The sequence below is a fragment of the Pezoporus wallicus genome, unplaced genomic scaffold, assembly GCF_028554395.1.
Source record: "Pezoporus wallicus isolate ANWC-B61680 ecotype Strahan unplaced genomic scaffold, APGP_CSIRO_Pwel_v1 contig_3952, whole genome shotgun sequence".
In the NCBI taxonomy this organism is placed as follows: domain Eukaryota; kingdom Metazoa; phylum Chordata; class Aves; order Psittaciformes; family Psittacidae; genus Pezoporus; species Pezoporus wallicus.
In genome coordinates, this window is record NW_026635034.1 from 8588899 (window position 1) to 8612075 (window position 23177).

Below are 23177 nucleotides of genomic sequence, written 5' to 3' on the forward strand. Positions count from 1 at the left end.
GCTGTCATACCATTCTGCTTGATACCAAAGACTTACAGTGTCAGACAGATTTTACTGAGGATAATAATTTTCAGAGCACTGGGTAAAAACAATAGTTGAGATAACTGTTTTTAAAAGCCAACACTGTGCTACAGAGTATGCTAGAGAAGATCTGTAAGCATCCTGGTAAAGACCATCTGAGAATAAGATAATGGATATATAAAATTACCACTAGTATTACACAGGAGCCAGGGGCAACACCCATCTCCACCTCCTCTGGTTAAACACAGAAAATTCCCACCTCACATCAGTGACACAGTGGTATAAACCTTTGGAATATCTAACGTAACTTCTACTTCTACCATCTCCATAACCTTTAAACTAGAAAATTGTTAGAGCTCTTGGGAGAAGGAAAAACAAACTAACACAAAAAAAGCCCAAACAGAACCTCTCCCCACACACACCCTCCAAAAAAAAAAAAAAAAAAAAGAAAAAAAGGTTAAATCTCATTCTTATTCATTCTGTATCATAAAACACCAAAAAGGGCACTTCACTGGACAAGCACTTCTCATTTGTACAAGAACTCTAAGAAGGACTACACTGAAGGGTCTTTTTCTGGGGGGAATAAACTAGTCTTTCATACACAGTACGTATCTTTGCTTATTTCACACAGAAAAGCATTTTCATAGTGATAATTTACTCTCTGATTTTCTGTCTCATAATTATAGGTCTCTCGCTGAGTAAGTTTTTTCACAAGGTTGGAATTAATAAATTACTTTTATCATTCAAATTTTGAAATAATTATACAAAATCATGTAGATATATGGAACATGCATGCTGCTCTGATTCCTTTAATGTATTATATAGCGTTGAATTTGTAGGCTGGAATTTCAGAAACATGATTACCATAATTATTCTATGAAAGAAAAAAAGCAGTATAATTTTTTATTTTTTGTAAGCAAGCCTGCTGAATTATTTCCCATTGTATTTTAAGTATATTCTTTCCGATATGCTTTGCACATAGTGTTTCTGGTCCTCAGATTTCTACAGTACTTAATTTTGTCCACATTTGGACAATAGACCTGTTAATCCGAGCTGTTAGCTAATTTGAGCCATTAGCTAATCTGAGCTCTGTTCTCCATATCTGTATTAGGCCTGTTACACAGTGGTCTGTTTGCATGAATGTTTGCACAATAAGGTCCATTTCCACTCCTCACATACTTGACATATGTTTGAGAACTGCAACTGGTGAAGCACTGTGTCAAAGCTTGCCATGTGGATATAAACAGTTTAAATCTTTCCAATGTATATATGCCATTGCACAAAACAGAGCTCTGATTATTACCAGGTACTGTAAAAATTTAAGTGACTTTTAAAACTACATCAAGTCTACTGTCAGTAAGTGACTATTCCATTAAATTCAATGCATCGACATAGACCAAACCCGATGACTATGTTTTATACATCACTGTGATTATGGGCTGCTCACAGCACATAAGCACGGATGTTGTTCGAAAATAATCTAATTACCAAATAAAAGTTGTATTCACAAAACCAAGTTTTAAACCATGTTTCACTGTGTCTTCCAAACCTAAGAATCACAAAAAAGTACTTAAATGCATGTGTATGCATGTGTGAACTGATACTGAAGTATTAGATACAAGGATGAAACCTGGGATAATCTAAAATCAAATTTACTACTTCTGTCGGGGGACATTGTATTGTGGATTTTTAATAGTAGAAGGAAAGCAGAAATAGAAGTAATTTAAGTTCACACAAGACTGTTTGCCTAGGAATGCATTTTATTGAAGCTTTAAAAAAAGGGAAGAAGGAAGTTTTGGTGATTCTTAAAATAAGAGGAATTTGTGGATGTAACAAAAAAGCTTGGCTTGATGACACAAAGGGCTCAGCTATTTGGGGGAAAAAAAAAAAAAAAGAAAAGAAAAGAAAAGAAAAAGGTATCTGAAGTAATGAAAAGATAAAACCAAGCAAAGACATAAACTGACTACATAGTTCAAAGTAAATTTCATCTCTTTCTACTCATATCATGATGGCACAACCCATTCAATCTGCATTTGTAGAACTAATCCATTTCACTTTCAAATGAAAGCTTACAGAGTAATGGTATTTGGCTAAGTGACAAAACTGGAAGGTAGTAAATGGCACACTAAAAAAAAAAAAAACCACAATCCAAACAACCCCCTCCCCACCACGAAAAAAAATAAAAAAAAAACAATAACCAAAACCCCAACAAAACCAAAACCAATCAAAATAAACCCCACAGGAACTCTGACATAGCAGCAGGAGATGGATACATTTGTCAGATGGTAACCAATAGTGATATTCACCCAGTGAAGACATTTTCCTCTATTACTAATTTATAAACATTAATAAAAAATTGTCATTTTATTAGTTTACTTTCCACGTTCTCCAACACAATCCACTGTTATAGCCTCAGTTAATACCCCATTAAATTAAATTCTTAACTTCAAAATTCCAATTGAAATTTCACAGTAGCAAGGAATTTATCTCTGATGGACGAAGAGTTGATATGTTGGGCCAACTCTGCTCTGATCTATTGTGAAATAAAATCCTTCTCTAAAACGGGAATTTGTTGCTGTCATACTCATTTTAAAGGGGCAGTTACCACGACTTGTGAGGTTAAAACTGTTAAGGCTCAAAACAACATTACCTATCTACTACGATTGCGAGCCTTAAACTTACGATATCTATTTATGAAAGCTCTGGGTTTGCATACTGTTACAAGTTCAATGTTTTCAAACACAGATCTTTAATTTTATGACATAGACAAGCACTCAATTCTACAGATCTGTACTACTGCAGTAATAATTCTATTCAAATGCATCAATGCATTAAAAACATAATCCAGAATTGTCATCTTTATCTATTGTGAATTACGGTCACTTACAAAACCCTACTGCTTTCATAAAGTGAGATGTTATGCTGTTCACTTTTGCAATAATCTCTTTAGTTTCAGATAAGGTTATTTAGGTACAAATACAACTGAGTTAACATTGCACTCTGAGCAGGGTCCAGTAGATGGCACACACAGAAAATTTATTCATGCAACAAGAACAGCTTGTATGTTACCAAAGTCCCTGCTGATACAAAAAAAGCTAACAGCCAGCAAACTCTTGTGGTCTTCCTCAGTTATTAAACACTGCTTTAGGAAGAGGTGGAGTCATTCTAGACTCATTGTAAGTGCAGAAGTTGAGAGAAAACTGACCCCCAATAGTGTGGATGAATGTATTGGTATTATTCCAATTAGTCCTGGCATTAGAAAAGGTTTCTCAAAGATCACCTTTTAGTAAAAGCGTTCTGGTCTACTTGAGTGGAACCTGTATGTACCATTTGGCATCAAGATTGACAGAACACTGCTTAGCAAGTTTCAGAATTATTGCTGAGAGATTGTAAGGCTCTGATGGTATTTTAAGAATAATTCAGCTTACTCAATTAATTTGATGCATTGATACTAACTCACTTTCTCTTAGTATGACATTTTTAGATGATATTTTACCCTGATGCTTGGCTAATTTAATTTAGTGCTTCTATGGCATTCTTCCATCGTCCACAGTGGAGCAGGATTCTCTAATGAAATATTAGAGTCTTTGAATAAAGTTTGATTTTTGTATATTGATCCTTCAATGAGCAGTGCAAGCCCCAGTACTTCATGCAGCCTCACCACAATTCTACAGTACTTACTAACTCATTAACACAGTCCAAGAATTGAGCAGGTCTTCTTAGTAATTCTTTATTCTTTAAATAATTGCTGGTCAAAAGCAAAACCACTTAATTCAGCTGCTAAAAGGATACATTTGGCACAATGTGCACAACTCCATTAAACTGCCTGATTAGGCCTGAAAATACCTCCCATGGGATTTCAATCATTTAATTCCTCTTCAGTTTTAGAAGAGTTGATTAGCACCTCACTTAATGCTTTATAAACTTACCCTTACCTTGTAATGATATGTAGATGGAGTTGAATTTCATTCTCCATTTAGAGTCATTGAAAGATTCTTGCAAGTAATTATAGATCAAAATAGCTGCATTCAGAAACTGCATCTTCTAACACCTATACACATATTTGTATTTAGACACCTTTTTCATTCCAGCAAATGCTAGAAGATATTTTTGAATGTTAAACAATAGTTTGAGAGAGGCATGAGAAGAGCACAAATCAGTATTATTATAATATCAAGTATGTACGGTGCTAACTGCATTAAGAAAATTGCCACTTACTTCCATTTCAGAAAGCACATAATTAAATTTCGCAAAAGTGACTGAATGAATACTAAAGCAGCTGCAAATGGATCTTTTTCTGTTTGATGTGAAGTGAAATGTTTTCAAATGAAGTTTCACCAGCTCAGATATATAAATACAGATGAAGCTATATTCACTGGTCTTGTCTTTTTCCTTACATGAAGAGCAATGCAAAGATACATTCAAACTACAGAAATGTTATCAATCCACTATATTGCTGCACCTAAGGATCTCAAAGCATGTCAAGAGTATAAGTCTTCAAAACAGACCTGACTTGCTAAACTCATGCCCCACAAAACGTTTACAGTAAAAAAAACACCAATGTACTGTGTAGCTCAGGAACTAATTGCCTGAGGGCCCCTTCACTTAGATGAAAATCTTTGGCCAAAACCCCAAGACATCAGGACCATAATCCAGTTAAAATGCCTTGGCTTAGACACCAAGATATATGGCCAGGGTGTGCATCTATGAGGATGCATGCATTGTGTAAGTGAATAAGATTATGTATGCGGTAAAAATTTCTCCAACGCTATGTACACCACGTGATCTAACAATTTAGCCAGAGGTTAGTGGAGCAGGAAATATACAAAAATGGCAATACTGTGGTTAGAATGTACACAAAGATAACAAAGTTGCAGACTAAATTAAAATGAGAAGGTAAGCCAATTGTTATTGTAAAGGCACGCATGCAGCTCCAGGGAGCCTACATGTGCACAAGATGACACATCCATCAGATATAACACCTCCTTGTCAGAACTGGGGAGACTAAAGTCTTCTTGTGACATTCTGTCTAGGGAAGAATAGCCATCAGTCTTTAGAGTCCACACATCACCAAGATGCAAGAACACTTCAGGAGGAGGGATATATAAAGCCTGCTAAAATGTACCGGCTATGGTTCATTAGTGCTTGCTTATTAACCAGGTTACCAGTAAACTATTGACTGGCTCTCTTCCATTTGTCTTCCTTCTTTGCAGGCAAGTATTCTGCTTGAAACAAATGCAAGAACCTCAAGGCTTTTTGTGGTAGTTGGTTTAACAGCTACTTAAAATTACATCAAGGAATGACAACTCCCCATTTTCAGTTTCAGCTACACACTAGAACTCTTTGTCATAACAGGAGAACGACACATTGCAAATACAAAAGCCTGTTGAAATTCTCTTAAAGTTGAGTCATTTACCATCAATCATTTCTGAAAAGTGCCACAGAACTGTAGCATGACCCAACAAAGGATAAATTGTTTTGGAGAACTACATCTTACAGGGTTAAAATGTTTTCATACAGCATGCTAGTACAAAACATTGGCATGAGATAGTGAGACTTGTGGTTCACAGGACAAGGAAGTTTATGCAGACTATACACAGCAGATATACTCTCTGGTGAGGATTCTCACCTGGACTCTCTCCATACTCTTTGGAAACTGCGCTAATCCTTGAAAGCCCTGTGGAAGAGCTCAAGTTTAAGAAGGCCAAGGCTCTTCAGTTTAGATGCTACCACTGATACTAGAATCCGAGTTCAGACAATTGTGTAAAATAAGACAAACAAAAATACCAACCACAACCCACGGTATTTTTTTGAGAGACAGGGCAATATTGCAGTGTGCAGTACTGAAGTGCAGGAAGTCTCCAAACATTGTAAACTACTGAAAACCCAAGTTTGCCACGTTCTTTAAAGTTGTCATTACAGATCATCAATTTGTGAGCAGCTTAAAGCATATTAGACCTACTTAAATTTCAAAGCATGTATTGAATTTGTTTGAGGTCTACTAACATGAATATCTTTCCACAGATTATTTTAGATTTAAAAAAAATGGTTTTTATTTATTTTAATTTTTTTGGCTATTATTCTTAATTTTTTATTTATTTTAATTTTTTTGGCTATTATTCTTAATTAAACTCTTAAATTCCCAATTCTCCTCCAAGAAATCAATGGAATTCATGGTATTTTACTAAGCTTTTTTTTCCTCACCCCTACTGAATGACATGTAAGTGGCCTGTTGTAAGAAGATAATGAACCAAATAAACCCCAAGCTTTTGTATTTAAGCCTGGTTTATCTCCTTCAGTTTGGGCTGAAAGTAGATTTAAGATTAGCACATAAAATGGGTTTAGATTCTGAACCCCCTTTGACGAAAAGGAACTCAGACATAATACTGGCTTCAAATCCATTTCCAGTGCATAAAACAAACACAAAAGAATATTTAAACCTTTTCAACTCTTGGAGATTTAACTGCAGGTAACATTCAGTGACACACCTGTAACAAGTTCCTGTAGTAGCCAGACATATATATTAATCTGTTTAAAATTTAAAACATTATCTAGAAGAACTAGGAATTTAATTAACACCTCTTAACAGTCATTTCTGAAATCTCCATATGACCACAGATATGTTCTAACCCTTCACTACAATTCTGAGCTTTGATGTTACAGAAAATGCAGAAATAGATACGCATTAGCTATGCAAGACAATAAAGCATATGGTCTCCTGATTACTTTAAAATAAGCACTCAGAAGTTTAATGAAGAGAAATAATTGCCCTCCCCTTACTAATGATGATTCTGCTAGGTTATTAGAAAACATCTGATGCATCACATCTTTTGTATGTAGCCTAGTAGGATACTGAAATGGAGAAACATGGATTGTTTTACCTACTATAGATGCATAGATAAGTGTGGAAATCAAAGAATAACTCGTACATTGCTAATCCCATTTACCCAGAAACAGGGATTATACAGCCATGTACTTTTTTTTGTGTGCTCTTCCCAAAAGATTTTGCACTAAAAGAAAAAAATGGAAAGGAAAATAATTTAAAAAATATTTTCAATCTTCAATTCAAGTTTTCTAAACCATCCAACAAGACAGAAGTGAGAAATGCTGTAACTAAAAAAAAAAAAAAAAACACAACAAAACAACAAACCAATCAAGCCACCTTTAATTTATTAGACATCAGAACATGTCTGATGGAGCCTTCTTACACAGATCCAATTTTGGTGCTCACAATTCCTTAAGCTGGAAAAAGCTCAAGAAATGAATAAGGGTTTCGTAATTCTGCTGCCATAGAACTATTTGGTTTCACCAAACAGAACTTTTGTGTCTTCCTCCCAGCTCTTTCGGAGTCATGTACTAGGCAGAGAAACTGCTTTTGAAAACCCCAAAAAGCAGCAAAGACTAAAACAGAATAGCTAGATTTAAATCACTGAAATTCTTGAGAAAACGGAATTGCTTCTATTGTGAACACGGAATTGCTTCTATTGAGAACAAACTGCACAGATCACTTGAACCCATCTGTTATCCCCTAGAAGATGACAGAGCACCACATGGATGAAATACAGCCATCAAGAGCCATGCTTAGACAACATACTTCCCAAATAATCTTCTCTTTAATAATCCCTCAGTAGTAAAAATATCAGATGATAAATCTAGAGTGTAAAGTAGGGTTAGTTGTGCATTCAAGATTAACTGTCCAAAAGATGCTAATCAAGAACTTTTTAGAATTAATTAGGGAACAAGTTCTGTCAGATCTATTCTAAATCCCCAGCCTCCAATATCTCTTTTGAATTAAAAACTTTTTAAAGAACAAAGTAATCATTTCAAACTGCCCTAAATTATTTTTCAGAACAGGTTTCATATATTAATAGCAATATGTTTTTGCCAAGTGGGCATGATATCTTTGGGCCTAGAACAATGACTCACAAAAGTAATTATTCTTGTGTAGACTGATATTTGCGAAAAAGGCATATAACTGATAAGCAACAGAGTTGTCCATGACAACTATACTGTTAGTTTCTTATTAAAGGATATCAAAGGACTGATTATTATGGGGCGATAATTATATTAATTGTGTGTATACACAGGAAAGGTTCTACAACTTTATTTACCCATTACAGTCAATGGCAAACCCCTTAGGATTTTTTTCCCCTCAACCTTTGAAAGGAAACCTGCATTTTCCTTACTAGGAGAGATTCCTTTCTTTACATGCCATCACACGTTTGAATATATGTAGTAAATCAAAGTGCTTATTTGCAGTCATATCCTTCTGCTCTTACACTGGAATTGAATCTTTCAATAACTGTTTTATAAGACAGATATCTTGCTCTTCTCATGTGTTCTGGATTAATCTTCTCTTCACCTTTGCAAGTGTTATTAATTGAAAATAAACAGGCAGCTAATTTTACATTGGACAGTCAGTTCCAAAGAAAGTCTAAACCATCTGGAATGGATGTGAGAGGATTCCTAACGCTCAGTTTCATTAGACTCCCATATGATCCTGAATTACTGCATCAAAGCTCAAATCTCCCCAGCACTATAAAATTCGTAACGTTTTGTTTATTTTAGTTTATCTGGTCAGCCTGTTAATGCCATTACACAATGCATATATTCAACTTCTTTCTTTTGTTACTATTCAGAATCACATTTTTCAGCCAGTCTGCATCCTGATTTCAGGCTGATCAGTAGCAACAGTTGCTTCAAAACTACATTAGAAAAGGATATTCTTGTCCTCATCTTTATAGAAGCAAGACTTATACAGATAGTTCTAACTACTATGGTTCAGCATAAATCCACAGGAGATTCTAAAGCCATTAAAATTTTCAGAAACTTTCCAAACTAGAGATCAGGGTAGTAACATCAGCAGATATCAGTGCTTTCTTGTCTTTCACTGTTATGATGCACAGAACACACCAAGCATGACAACTGAAAGCCATTCAGTACTAAAGCAGTGTGTCATGTTCCCACTTTCCAAAATGTTTGCCATTGGGGAAAAAAAGTCCAATTGTTCTTATATTTTACAAATACAAAGTGGGAAACATTTCCACGGAAAAAGTGATCACTTCACAAAATTCTCATGAAAATTTCATCTCCAAACCTACATGAGCACAGCATGTTCACAGCAAAGAGACAAGAGCACTAGTTATTTTCTTCAGAGCTGAAAACAGAATCAAAGCAAAAGCTTACTGCAAGACATCTTTACTAGAACAACAAGGGGTCATGAATTCTCTCTCTCACAGTCCTTGTTCCTAATAATCAAATACTGTTCATAACAGGGTTTGCATGAAGCCCATTGAAGGCACAAGAGGCTTTTCATTTTGTGCACTTTAGCTCAAGCTCTGTATGCTTTTATAAGAACATTCTAGAATTCTGCTTTAGAAAAATGAGTGATAAGTGACAGCATGAGGGAAAATGGGAAAACATCCTGTCAGATTGCAGACATCTCCTGCACTGCCAAATGCTGCTTAAAAACCTTAGTAAGATAGCCCTTACTGAGTTTTAACATGGTCAGGCATTGCACTCTAGATCACTACGACTCACAGGCCCTTCTCACAAACCATCCCAAAGTCAAATCAATAAAGCTTTAATAATACACTGGAAATATCTTAATTTTATGCTATTTTTGAACGGCTTTACCATACTTATCAGTGACAAAAATCAGAGCAGAAACACTCATCAAATGAGATTGGTTCCATCACTGCAGAATCAGTAACAATGTTTTGCTATCAGAAAGGATGTCCTTGCCTTTTTTCATAAAAATTTGCACCTCTGTCTTCACTACCTACAGCCTCAGAAATCAGGATCTGTTCCTACTTAACACATACTGTTGACACACAGAAACCTAAGGATCTATAGCTGGAACATAAGGTATTATTTTACTTTGTTCAACTGAGCTAGCAGCCAGCAGACATTGGCTGGCTTTCAATAGTACCAGGAAATCTTGTGGAGTGTTCTCTTTCCCCTCTTATCAAAGTTCCACCTTTTGCTACTTAGACACTTCAGACACCGTAGTTCTCAAAACTAGATATTATATAGGACATATTGTGCAGATCTCAAAGTCAGAGGGCACTCAGAGCCATTATATCACCACAGCAAGTTGTGGAAGGTTCTTTTCTCAAAAATCATTAAAGGCAACCCTTATGAGTCCTATTGATAAAATGCCTCAAAAAAAAAACCAAACAAAAAAACCCAAAAAAAAAACAAACCAAAAATCTCTTCTCTCCTGACTGCCTGGTCCTAGGTCTGTCTATTGATGAGATGTTTTCAGACTCGACTCCTTCCCTTTGGTTTTAATCAAAGCTGATGTTTGATAGTTTAAAAGAAAAATCTTCTGTCTCACATCAAGCCTCAGACATTGTCCCACCCCAGCAGCTTGTAACAAGTGATGTTTCACATAAAATATTACTTAAAATTCTATACAATTCCATAAACAAGACCAGTAAAATACATAAAAAAAAGATTGATTAGACTGTAGAAAACCTTGCTGAATCAAGTATGTAATCATCAATAGTCTCCCTCTCTCTTTGCCACCTGTGTCATAATATAGAAATATTTTGCCCTTAAGTCAAAGACTTCAAAAATCAGGGAATATAAATATTCTGTCATCAAATACTACACACTGCACTTTTTTCATAAGTGACTAACATTAAAACATACTTTACTCAATTCATCAAGTTTTACCGATCATCAGGAATTGAACAATTAGTCCAGTGCACTTTCATTGAAATCAAAGTTTCACTGAAGAGACATTGCATTTGTACTGGGAGCTTGACGTTTATTCTTTTCTCCCCCCCCCCCCCCCCCCATGTTCTTTCAAAACCCCCATATTACCATATGATAAAGACAAATTTATGTTTTTTAAGCACATTTTAGCTATTCTAGGAAAACAGAACACTGTAGCATTCAAAACTCCTGCAGCTGTGAAGACTTACTGGCTAATTTATCTTTTCTATTTTCCCTCTATAGAACAATAGCAAGTGTACATACCACAGTTTAAAGGTTTTAGTAACTACATCTCTTTTCTTCCCAGCATTCACTCAGTATATACTCTCCAAAATGCTTCAGCACCTTTTTTCCTCATTAAAACAAGCTGACAATTGTATGGTAGGGGGGTTGTTCATGGGGTTCACGTCATTGAATTACTAGGTGAAAAATCTGTAAAGTTAACTGCCTATTCTTTACATTACTATCTCAAGGTTCTTGTAGGCAGGTATGGGTATGCTTTGTCCATGGTTCTGAACTGGGAGGGAATCGTGCAGTTTCCACAGCTCCACAATAAACCCACTTCTCAGCAGGACTTGGTAGTTCGAGCACAGCAATACAATAACTGCAATTAGGCTCTTGCAGTCATCTTGGAAGGGGGAAAAAATACATTTGGTACAGAGGATAATGATCACATGAGGATAGAAAGACACAGAAGTCAGTGCTGCAATACCTATCAGGTAGCCTGAATCAGTCCTTTCTCAAGCCCTATTCAGCAGTGCTTCCCCAACAGTCAGATATAGTGAAAGGAGGGACTTAAACCTGTTTCTTAGAACCACACACACAAAGGGAATTTTTTTTCAGATCACTTATGGACAAACAAAAACCAGATAAACCAAAAACTTAACACATCGAACTTACTCAGTATTCTTTCTTATTTTATTTTCAGAAAGATGTGCAAAAGTTCTGAAGGGGAAAAAAACTGAAACTTCTTTGTGACAAATTAAAATATACATAATGATGCACAATCCCTGCTTGAATGTAATGAATTATCAAACTGAAAGCACTGAAGTGCTCAGAACAATTATATCCAGGAGGACGTCTAATTAATGTAGCTGCTATAAAAGGAGCATTGCATCTTTTGATAATTGAGTTTTATTAGAAATGAAGGAGCAGAGGCATAGGATTAAATTGATTGATTAAATTGATCTATTGTTTTCTGGATGAGAAAGAACAATAGCTAAAGCTTGGCACTCAGAAAAAGAACCATAATTTTTGAGAGACTGAAGGGTAGGACTCCAACAAACCTTGTTAAAAGACAAAATCTCTCTAAAATCAATTTAGAATAAAAGTAGTGAAGAAATGGCTATAAATTGCACTTGGAATAATCTACTTGAAAGAATTTCTTTGCTGGTCAGTCATCACAACATAACTACCACAGCTTTTTCTCACATACCAAACACAGTAGAAATTCCAGCTTCTTAGACTGTTACAGTTAGACAATCCATAATGCATGGATCAAGCTGTAAAATTCTGATATCCTGAACTGCTATAGTTAAATAAGTTTACTCTAATGAGTAAAACTAATCACACTCCTTTGACTCCACAAGTCCTAAATAGGACTGATATTCAACAACCACTTAGATAAGGAAGCCAAAATAGTAATTCAACTGTCGCTCCTTACTGGGCAGCAAAAGTATTGCTCAGTTGGGAATAATTTAGCAATATATATTTGGTTCATTTACATGAAAGAATAATACTTGCGTGAGAGAGTTTTCCTGCATGTCAAAGACAGCCTTCTCCTGTGAGTGGTCCTTGGCTCACTGTCTCTTGAGAATAACACAAAGTGTAAACACAAAACAGCCAACAAGTTTGTAAAAACTGACATAAAAAGGTGCTTTTAGTGGCATTTTATCTTAAGCACTCTGTTGTGGTATCGCTGCTCTGAGAGGTCAATATCAAATAAGGAAGAAGAGTTTTGGATACTATATATATATATATATATATATATATATATAGTATCCAAAACTCTTCTTCCTTATATATATATATATATATATATGTATATATATATACATAAATTTATTTCTGAACTGTCCTTCTGAGGAAGGTAAAACCCTGTAAATTTACAAAGCTACCACACGTGCAACTACTCATAATTTTTCACAAACTAGATACAGTGGACTTCATTCAATCTGATACTGATTTTTTTTCCTGCTCTCTACTTGAAACAGGACATGCCCAATCTGAAATCATTTATCTAAACTTCCTAATTTTCCAAGTTTTGTTGAGTTCAAACAATTTCAGAGATAAGAATTTAATGAGGTAATGTCTCAAGGAAAGACCAAAGTAACAGCGCCCTGGAACTAGGATTATGTTTCATGCATTTATATATTGTATTTGTACAATTTAGAATTGTGCTTCAGAGATTAAAGGTGAACTCAATTCATCAGCAATTATACAAGGAAAATGGATCAGCAAATGAAACTCTGCTACATGATAAAAATGGACACATCGATTGAGCTCTTTTTATGAGTTTCTATTTTTATTGTGTTCCTATCTTCTTCTTTGTTCAATAATGAAGGGGAGGGGATGTAGACATCCATTAGCTTGAGCCCCCATATGTAGAACAAAGTTTCCATTGCTGCACATTAGCAAACCGGTCTTTAATTTCTCCCAATTTTATTTAAACTTTGCCACGGGACATCTGTTCTTGTGCGCTGTGTTTTATTGTTGACACTTTCTACGTACTCACAGGAAGATGAGCAATAATTTGGAAAGGATGTTTCTGCTTTAACTTAAGTATTCTAGAATGTCCTTTTTAAAAATTAAAATGCCAGCACAGCTCTCTTCTTTCATTATGGTAACAGCTGAGTATCTCTTTCTAAATTGAGGATGTAAGAACAAACCAGAAGTAGTGCAACATGTGCTGCAGTGACAAACTTAGGGTACTTACTGGTCTGCGTTATACAGAGCAAATAAGAGATACTTGCTTCCTGCTAAGTCCTTGGAATTTGTGAACAATAAATGGTATCCAGGTCCAAATCATTCCAAGTTCTTTTTTTACGAGGCAAAACCCAACTGCAGTATTCTTTTCTGCAGCAAAATCGGCCCCATTAGTTCTCAATTTTAATTGAAAAAGAAATCAGCTAAAAGGTGGAATCACTCAGATTCCTCTTCTACTCAAATGTCAATGAATTTGTTTATATAACTGAAGCTGAGCCCAAACCAGGTTTTATCTGGAGCTTTAAAATTAACATTGCAAAGACAACCTTATGGTTTAATCTATCATGCAGCATTAAGTTAGAACTGGTTGCCAATTTCTAATAAAGTATCCTTTTTTCTGAAAACGTCATTTGCCCAAACTAAGCATATTCAAAACAACAGCAATAATTGAGAAAAGGGAGACAGTAATCCCAAAAGTAAGATTTATTTAAAGCTATTCTCTGATGGCAGAAACTTAGCTTGAAATTTCTGCTCTAATGAGCATTTCCATGATCTTTTGTTTCATAGTTTAATAAAATAAAAGGTTTCCAGACTAGCCTGGATTGTGCTAAAACTTAAGTCAGGGAAAAATAATGACAAAGCATTTTGACCAGATTCCTAAATGTCAGTCTAAGATTGCAAATATCTTTCACTGATATCTAGAAGAATTGTATTGGCAGCCAAGACTGAAGGTTGTTCACCAGATCAAATAGGTTCAAGTTTATAATGCATAGGTTATTACTAATGCATCACTAAAGCCCTCAGGTCAATGGACCACAGTAGGAAAGAAAAGAAAGGTCCTAATATCTTGCAAAATATCTTTCTTTAGATTCCTTAGATATTTATCTTTTGTGTCAACTTGCTTACCTAGTGAAAGAAAGAAGGCAAAAGTGAAAGTGAAGGCAAAAACATGGCTTAAAGCGGGTATGGCTTTAAAGAACAATAGCTGCTCTCTGTGGATGCTTATTTTGATGGGAGATTTACCCACAATTAGTTTCATATTTTCATTCTGATATTGTTGAATGCAAGCATAGAAAGTTAGTTTAAAATGTCAGGAACAAAAGAAGTTTAAAGCTTTGATTCAAATACATTTTTTAACAAGTATAAAAGTAGGGACTGTATTCTAGGCCCTTTAAATTGGCTGAATTAATATGCTGGTTGGGGCTAAAGGAAGAAGAGCGCAAGACAACTGAGATCTTAGGATGATGTATGTACAAGAAAGGTGAAGTGCAAAGTGTGACACATGAGTTAAGGGCTCTGCTATTGTTCAAAACATACTACCTAGGCTTTGCCAAACAGCATACACAGCTTTCTTGTGGCATGTAAGTAATAAGCATTTCTTATTGCAATTCTAACATTGTAGAATCATAAAATAGATAGGGTTGGATAGTCTATTCCAACTGATTTAAAGTTGATAAAAGTCTAATTCAATTGAATTTACTTGACAGTGAACACTTTTGTACTGCTTCTTACTGAAAGAATTTTATTTTAGTGACTGCTACTAAAAAAAATAAAGTTTGAAAAGTTTTGAAGAGTTCATTTGTGCTAAAAAAACCAACACAAAACCTGTCAAACCCAACTAGACTTTGTTCACATATCCTACCAGATAAATGCATAGTGCAAAGAGTTAACATTTTCACTCAGAGACCTTCATCTGGACAGGAAACACACTAATCAGATATGCCTTTAAACTTGCTAGCCTGCCAATAATCCAGCTGTGTTACAATGGCACACAATGGTATGGGAGTGACATCCCCATCATAATAAACAGCTAAATCAGAGACAATTTCATTAGCAACCAAAATGAACATTTTGTCAGCTGTTGCTATAATACACAACTGCTGAAAATAGGGTGTCACAAATAATGATAAATATTCATTAGGACATCATCGCAAGGTTTTGAAAAACATGGCTGAAGCTGACTACCATTGCCAGTGTGTCCTGTTCCACAAGTTATTATACCTTGTCTCTAGATGTTAATTCTCTTAGCTGATTCTGAGCAATCATTTGACCTCGCCATCAGTAGGAAATGTACATGCTTAGCATTTCACTGCAGACCCTCAGTGCCTCACAGGAGTGAGCTTTTAAAGAGGAACAAAAGAAGAGAGTCTACAGGCAGATGGTAGGCAGACAGGGAAAAGTCAAGCTGGGTTGGCTGACCAGCTAAAAAGAAACAGAGGGAGATGGTCCAGCAGACCCATTATGGAGGAGACAAGGGGAAAAACTTGGGGGGGGGGAGGTTAACAGCTTTCTTCTGTTGCTGCTGCCCCTATTCCCTGAAGTGCAAGGGGTGAGAACAAAGAGGAAATTGGCAAAGAAAACAGCAGCCTTGGTCAACTCACATACCAACAACAGCCAGCACAACTGCCTCTTTCCTTTCTGCTGTTGTCACTGCTTAAACTGCCCCAGCTTCCATAGGTTTATTGATTTAGCGATTTAGCCATTCAAGGAGTAAGCAGATAACAAAATAAAGATATAGGAGAAAGTCCCAGGTTGAGCATGACTTAGAAGAAGGGAGTACTGTATCAACAAGCACTGCATCCATTTGTCCAGGTGTAACAATGTCCTTGAGAAGTTCCACAACAACATCTGCAGTCAACAGCTACCCTTCATTAGGGGAAAACTGCAACTACCGCTGTATATTTATGTACTTATATTGCTCCTGCAACCTCCTAAAATGTCATTAATTCTAAGCTATACCGATGACACCTTTAGTTTAGAAAACTAAACTAGGAAGTCCTGCTTTCCTTTTCCTTACCCTGTTCATGTCTGGCCCTTTCTCACTGGCACTTGCATGATTTCATGTGACATTTTTCAAGGAATTAAATCAGTAGAAAACTATTAACTTTTATTTTGACAAGCTATTTTTCTGCCAGTGAAACTCTCTACTGGCTTATGGGAGGAGATGGCAGGTAAATTGGACAACAATTATGGCAAAAGTAGAGTGCCAGCCTTTATGGAGAGGGAGTGGAGAAGCAGGCCTGCCCTTTTCAAGTGACATGAGGTCAACTTAGCTCTGTTACCAAGCTACATCCCAATGTGTTGCATAAGGAAACAGCATTTAGTGTGGTGAATTATACTGGTCAACATTTACCCAAAAAAAAACAAGAAACAGAAAAGCCCACTTAGCATTGCAGTGTATCACGAATGGCAGCTACATTTCTGTTACAGACCTTTGAGTTTTCATGATGTTAAAAAGAAACACAGATGACCACCTCCTCAACTCCCACATATGTATATTTATGTATGTATGTGTTAATGTCCTAGCTTTGCAATGATCACTTGGTTTCTAAATGCCATCACCATCCACAAAGGTTCAAAAGTCACAAATGGAGTTATACATGATTGTGAAGAAAAGAGTCAGTTCATTATAATAATAATATAATTGCAATATAATAATGATAATAGTTCATCTTTTAAAATACAGGTTCTTATTTTGTAAGAAATATGAAGCACCAAAACTGTGACAGCTTTCAGAATGTTTATAAGGTGTCTGCCAGGGGCAGCCAAATTACAAATTTTAGCAGACAGTACAGTCCCTCCATCTTCTGGCTACATTTCATGTATGGTGGTTTGCAAGTCACTAATACAAAGTTTAAATGGGAACTCATAGGCTAAATTTAATTGTACAAGACAAGTCACATTTTTCATACTTTATTCAAGGAGATTTTAACAGCTGATAGATCAAACAAATCACAGAACCCAAAATTTATAATGATACAAATCCTCATAAGAGCAAAAACCAGAAAACCAACAACAACCCAAAACCCCACCCAAAAAAAAAACAAGGAAAAAAAAACACAAATAAAAAATAAGAAACCCAACCAAAAAAAACCAAAACAACAACAAAAAAAACCACAACCAGAACCAACAAAAAAACAATCAACCCTACACTGGAAATTTTAATAGCTGATTTCACCCATTTACCAATGGAGACCTAAATCACTGTCAAAATTATCTGTTCTTTTCCCCATATTTTTCACATACGCATTCTGCATTGTATCCTAATTGGTCACTGGATTATCAAATAGTCTGGCAAGGTAACAAAATCAGAACACTTACTTTGACAAGATGAAATTCATAAAAGTCATATTTCTCCTAATAAGCTTTACCTACAAAAGCACTTAATAATTGTATGTAAAATCTGACAGAGAAGAGGGTAGATAGAACTTCCCCATTAAATTGAGTGGATTACCAAGAAAGCGAGTGAAGAATTGAGGGACAAAAAAAACACCCCGAAAGAGTCTTGCCTGTGAGAAGAGGCTGAATTTTTAGCAGTCAAATATCTGAGACAAAAATCTCATGCTTGTTCCAGGAAACAAACACACTATGTTCCTCACTGAACCGTGGAAGTTCACCTAAGTGTACAGGGAAGAAAAGAATTTCTTCATAAGTCAGAAATAAGAGAAACAGTGAATAAAGGCTGAGTCATCACAACTAAAACTTCAGCTTCCACCTACATCTCTTACACATGCACATACACAAGATGAACAGCATTGTTTATGAACAGACATCTTAATATCAGATGAGTCATTACAGAAGGTATTTCAGGATTCATTTTATCACAGCATAAGAGGGATACAACAAATGGACTAAACTCCAACCCACACATGCTTTGTCCAATGCTTTTTAACATTGCCTTTTCATACAGTATTTTTCAGTACCAAAAGCATCTCACTTTAGACAGAAGTCCATTTCTGAAACTGAACCTGTTATCCCAAGTAGGTTTGGCTAGTGTTCAGTGTGATAATGTATGCTCTGTAGCGCCAGTTGTATATATCCTTGTACTACTTCTGTTTTGTTTTTTTTTCCATTTTCACTTAGTATGTATCCTTCCCTTGGAAAAAATTAAACAGCACATAATTGGTGAACTGAGGATCACCTCTCCTAACAGTTCCAGTACTTCACATCAAAATTTGGTTGCAACGGTATCCCAGCTGTGATTATTTGAATCATTCCTCATTCTCACTGTAGATGCTGTGAGGAGGTGAGAAGAACACCACAGGCTCCACGTCTCCTTCACAGTGTTAAGCATTGCTCATTAGAATTCTTAAAACTCCTAGAACTCAGCAGAACAAAGAATACTGTCCTTCAGCAAAAACATGAGTAGCCAGACCCCAGAAAAGAAATTTCTATCTCCAGAATGACATCAGCTACTAACTACTTCAGATCCTTCTCTTGAAATTCTCAATACACTGTTAGAACTTCATGGAACATGGCTGACTTCAGCAAAGCTCCAAACACTTTGTTTAGAGATACGTGGCCTCATTAATAGAGCTGGTGTTTGTTGTGTATGATTTCCAGTTAATTACGGGGTCCAGTCACAGTTCATTGCCCTTCAAAATGGTGGGAACCTTACCTCATTTCTTTACCTAATGAAGCAGCATGCTTGCTTTGGTACCCTGCAGCATTTCAGCTTGTAGACTTTGTAATGGCTTTCTATCATTCTTCAAATTCTTTCATTATGACACCTGCTGCAGCAGTTGATCTGTCCTTGGGTCTGTAATACCCATGATGAATCTCTGCAGTGACTCAGCTTGCTACTCATTTTAACTGCTGCCACAGAGCTGAAAGTGGTGTACAACCAACCCATGGATACTATCTGAAATCTGTTGGATCTGTTGGTTTGCTTTTGTTCTCCATAATGAACTGGGCTTCTTAGCCATACACAGAGACAGAGGTCTTGGATTGTCACATTCTAAACCGCATTTTGCTCCACATGCTGCTCATCAAGTCATCCCACACTAGCATCCTCCACATCAGTTCCCCTGTCCGAGTCCAATCCCTCCGTGGTGCTCAGTGCTTCCTGTGAGATACTGAGCCTCTGCTTCTACCCGCTTGCCTGAAAACAGAAAATGCTCATGCCTTCCTGTGCCTTTATCTTTACTCAGCATTCTTCAGCCCAGTTTTTAGACTGTCAGCATTTTGTACTCTTTTGATCTGCCTGGCACTCCATTTTCATGATTGAAGCATATTATTATTTTCTCTCACTACAGTTTTCATTACCATGGTTGGAAAAAAATAAAAAAAAAATTTAAAAAAAAATCAGGAGAAATCCAACTGCCTTCTGGTCAGAATACAAATGGAATGGATCATAGTGAGTCATATCTGCACTAGTACAACTGTGTTTCCGCTTTCAAATATGCTGTTCCACATGCACAGGAATTAACATACCTTCTTTCCTGTAGACGTGGGTCACTCCTATTTTCTTCCTCACAGTACATTACAAAATTTACTTTCCAAAAGACCTACCAATGGAGTGCCAGCATGTGATACACTAGCTAAATCTGAGTAAATGCATAACAACTGCCCAGGCACTTGCTGCCAAACAAACAACAGATGAAATTTCTCTGCTTTCCCTTTAGCAGAGACACCAGTTCGGTTGCTGAGTGAAGGAGGGAGACCCACTTTTCACAGTTTGTAGAAACTAAATCATTTTTGAGGCATGCTTTCCTCTTCTGACCTTTTGGAAGTGGCTAGCTGTATTAAGAGTTATTTGAACAAGGCAGAGACAGCCTGAGCTTGTTTTTTTAACAAAGGCAAAGTCAAAGACACATTAATGCAATACTCCTGTTCTACCTTCCAACAATTTTCCTCATAATTCTGAAATCTGTATCTCCTAGGACAGAAGCACACCTGCTCTGATTTACCAACTGCAGGTATTTCTATATCAACATACCAGCACTAAGGTATTAAGCCTTGTTCACAAAAAGCACTGAACCCAGGTGGTTTTGTTCCAAATCACACAATACCAGGTGTGTTAATAAGCACTTTACCTTCTTAACCCTTTGGTATGCTTACTTGCTGCATTCTATTTTTTTGCTCCTCAATATTACTCTTCCCCTACATATGCTGGAAATAGGCAGAATTTACATGAAATTCTTGAGCAGACATCATTAAGCAGACACACCTCACAGTGCTGACCTCGGCAATACTAAAGGAAGATCGTCTTGGTATTATTTATCAAGAGAACAGCTGATTTACATCTGTAGCCACTCTTCCTAAAACTATTCACTTTGAATAACTGTATGTACATGCAATGAATCAGAATGACTCATAGACACTGCATATGATGCAAGATAGAATGGTTTAGGTTCAAGTCTTCATTTTCAATATGGCAAATGAGGACAGTGAACCAATCTAGATCCAATAGGAAAGTCCTAAAAAAAAATACAGTTTAAGGCTGCAATTTGCTTTTGTTCCCTTTTTCCCCAGTCTGAAACCTTTAAATCCTTCTCAATGAGATATCACCTTCCTCCCCACTCCTGAAGAACATGAATAATGACTGCAACAATTCTAATGCTCAATGAAATGCTTTTCCTTGAAAAAAAGTGGGACAGAGGGAAGATGTAACTAGTAAAATTCTTATCCAAGCTTTTCCATAAATTCTCCTTTCAGGAAACAGCAGGACTTGCCAGCTGAGCAAAGGATTCTGCCCAAAGACACACAGCCATCAAGGAGGTGCTTTACTGAATAATAAAATCTGGCTTGAAGGCTACCTCTTGTACTGGGGTAAGTTGCCCTTAGTGGTTGCTAATGGCATGTGGTCTGTAGAGCTCACTGTAACACTATGGAAAGGTATTGACGGCTTTTACATTTTCTGTTTCTTCAAAGTTCCACCAGTACTATGAAGGGTTTATGTACTTTAGCTTCGAAGAGGATCTAAGGTCTGCAATCCAAAAGTTTAGTCATAGAAAAGTAAAGGCTGTAGATCTACTTATCTACAGTCAAATTTGTATTGTCCAAGTTGAAGTCAAGTCATTCAAATATTGTATTACAAGTACTCTGAGTCCCTCAATGTTTGCAAGAGAAATAATTCACCTGGAAGAGATCCGGACAGCAAGTTTCTAAGTAATTTCATTCTCTTTGCTGGAGCTGTTCTAGGACCACATGTAATCTAATTGCCTATGTTGCATGTTCCTAAGACTACCCATAAAATGCAATTTTATGTCTGAGTAGATGATATTTAGCCATTTATAGATAGGTGGGTAGCATAGTACCTTTTGCCATGCTTTGAAACGGTCATGAAGTAATGCCCACGCAATGTCAGATGAAGATGATGTTTCCATACTGAAAATCACATCAAGCTCTACAGAAACCACAAATGAGCAGATTAGCATTCTGCCATTTGAGCAAAGGCTGTGGATGTTAGTGAATTGCTCCACAAAAAAACTGCTCTCTCTCTCCGTGATTGCCTCTCAGAGGCTATGATTCCCTTCAGTCAAAGAGAACAGTTTTTAGCAGAAACTCTTTACCAAGACTAACCTCAGCTGTAGCACCACTACTTCAGTTACAGGTGCATCACGCCTGGACCAAAATCCACTGCATTAATTCACTCACCTTTCCAACGTGCAGACATGTCTTATGGTTGTAAAATGGGAGTGACAACATTCAGTGTAAAAGAGCAATTAGACCTAGTCAGCTGCAGAGCACCGTATGCTTTAAGACTTCTCCTGGTAGTATCCAATTTGAAAAATATTACTAAGTTTCTATATAGGCAGTGCAACTGCAGATCTCATTTGCCTTTTGTCAGAAAGCCCGATCTACCATATCCTATATCCATATTATATCTACCATATAATGCGGCATATCTAGGCTACATTATTACATGAATAAATATTTGTCTTCAAAACACAACATAATCTGAAATATTTGGTGGGGTGGGTTTTGTTTCTTTCTGCTGAAGAGCAGAACAAAGCAATATAGAAATAACCACAGAAAGAATGCATTTTCTAGTATAAATAAGTGTATAACAAACATTGTGACTAGGAAAAAAAATGTGGGTTGTTTGCATAAGGAACAGGTTAAGAAAAGTTAGTGAAATAATTGATGCTAACTATAAAACATTCTGGAAAGACAATACAGTATAGGTCCTCCATAGTTTCCTAGCAACAAATTTCTCTCTACTTTCTCAGAGTCTCATGAAGTTGTAGAATCCTCCTACACATAATTTGAAATCATGGATGAAAACAAGGATGACCCATCTTCCAAACTGGAAGCAGAAAAGTGTTTCAAACTTGCTGAAACACAGCTCAGTAAGCAGCAACCATTGTTGGTTTAACTGTATTTTGCCTGCATCACAGATGTGGTCAAAAGCTTATATGTAGCCATCAGATAATCAAGCCTTGTAATGAACAGCATAACTGAACAACACATGGAAAGTAAGGACGTGACAAATTTTAACATACCTTCAGTGACCATCACAAAATTACAAACACAACAGTGGCAGACACTAAAACAGTTTTGACTGCAGCTGTTCCTGAGCTTTCTCCAGACAGCGTCAGAATGGGGACAAAACAGGAGGCAATCCCCCACCCTACCCTGTATTTTTTCAGTGATACCCAAGGAAAAAAAAAAAAACCACAAACAAAAAACTTTAAGATTTATTTTCCCAAGCCCTGAACAAACAAAGCAGAAACAAAGTTTATGTTTTCACTAATCAGTCTTAAACGTTATTAGTATCCCACTTT

At 36.4% G+C, this 23177-nt stretch overlaps 1 protein-coding gene across 1 annotated transcript in view; it reads right to left on the reverse strand.

Moving 5' to 3' along the window:
- GLDN (gliomedin) overlaps window positions 1-23177 on the reverse strand; it is a 99035-nt gene that overhangs the window by 62222 nt on the left and 13636 nt on the right. The gene's annotated exons all lie outside the window — the stretch shown is intronic.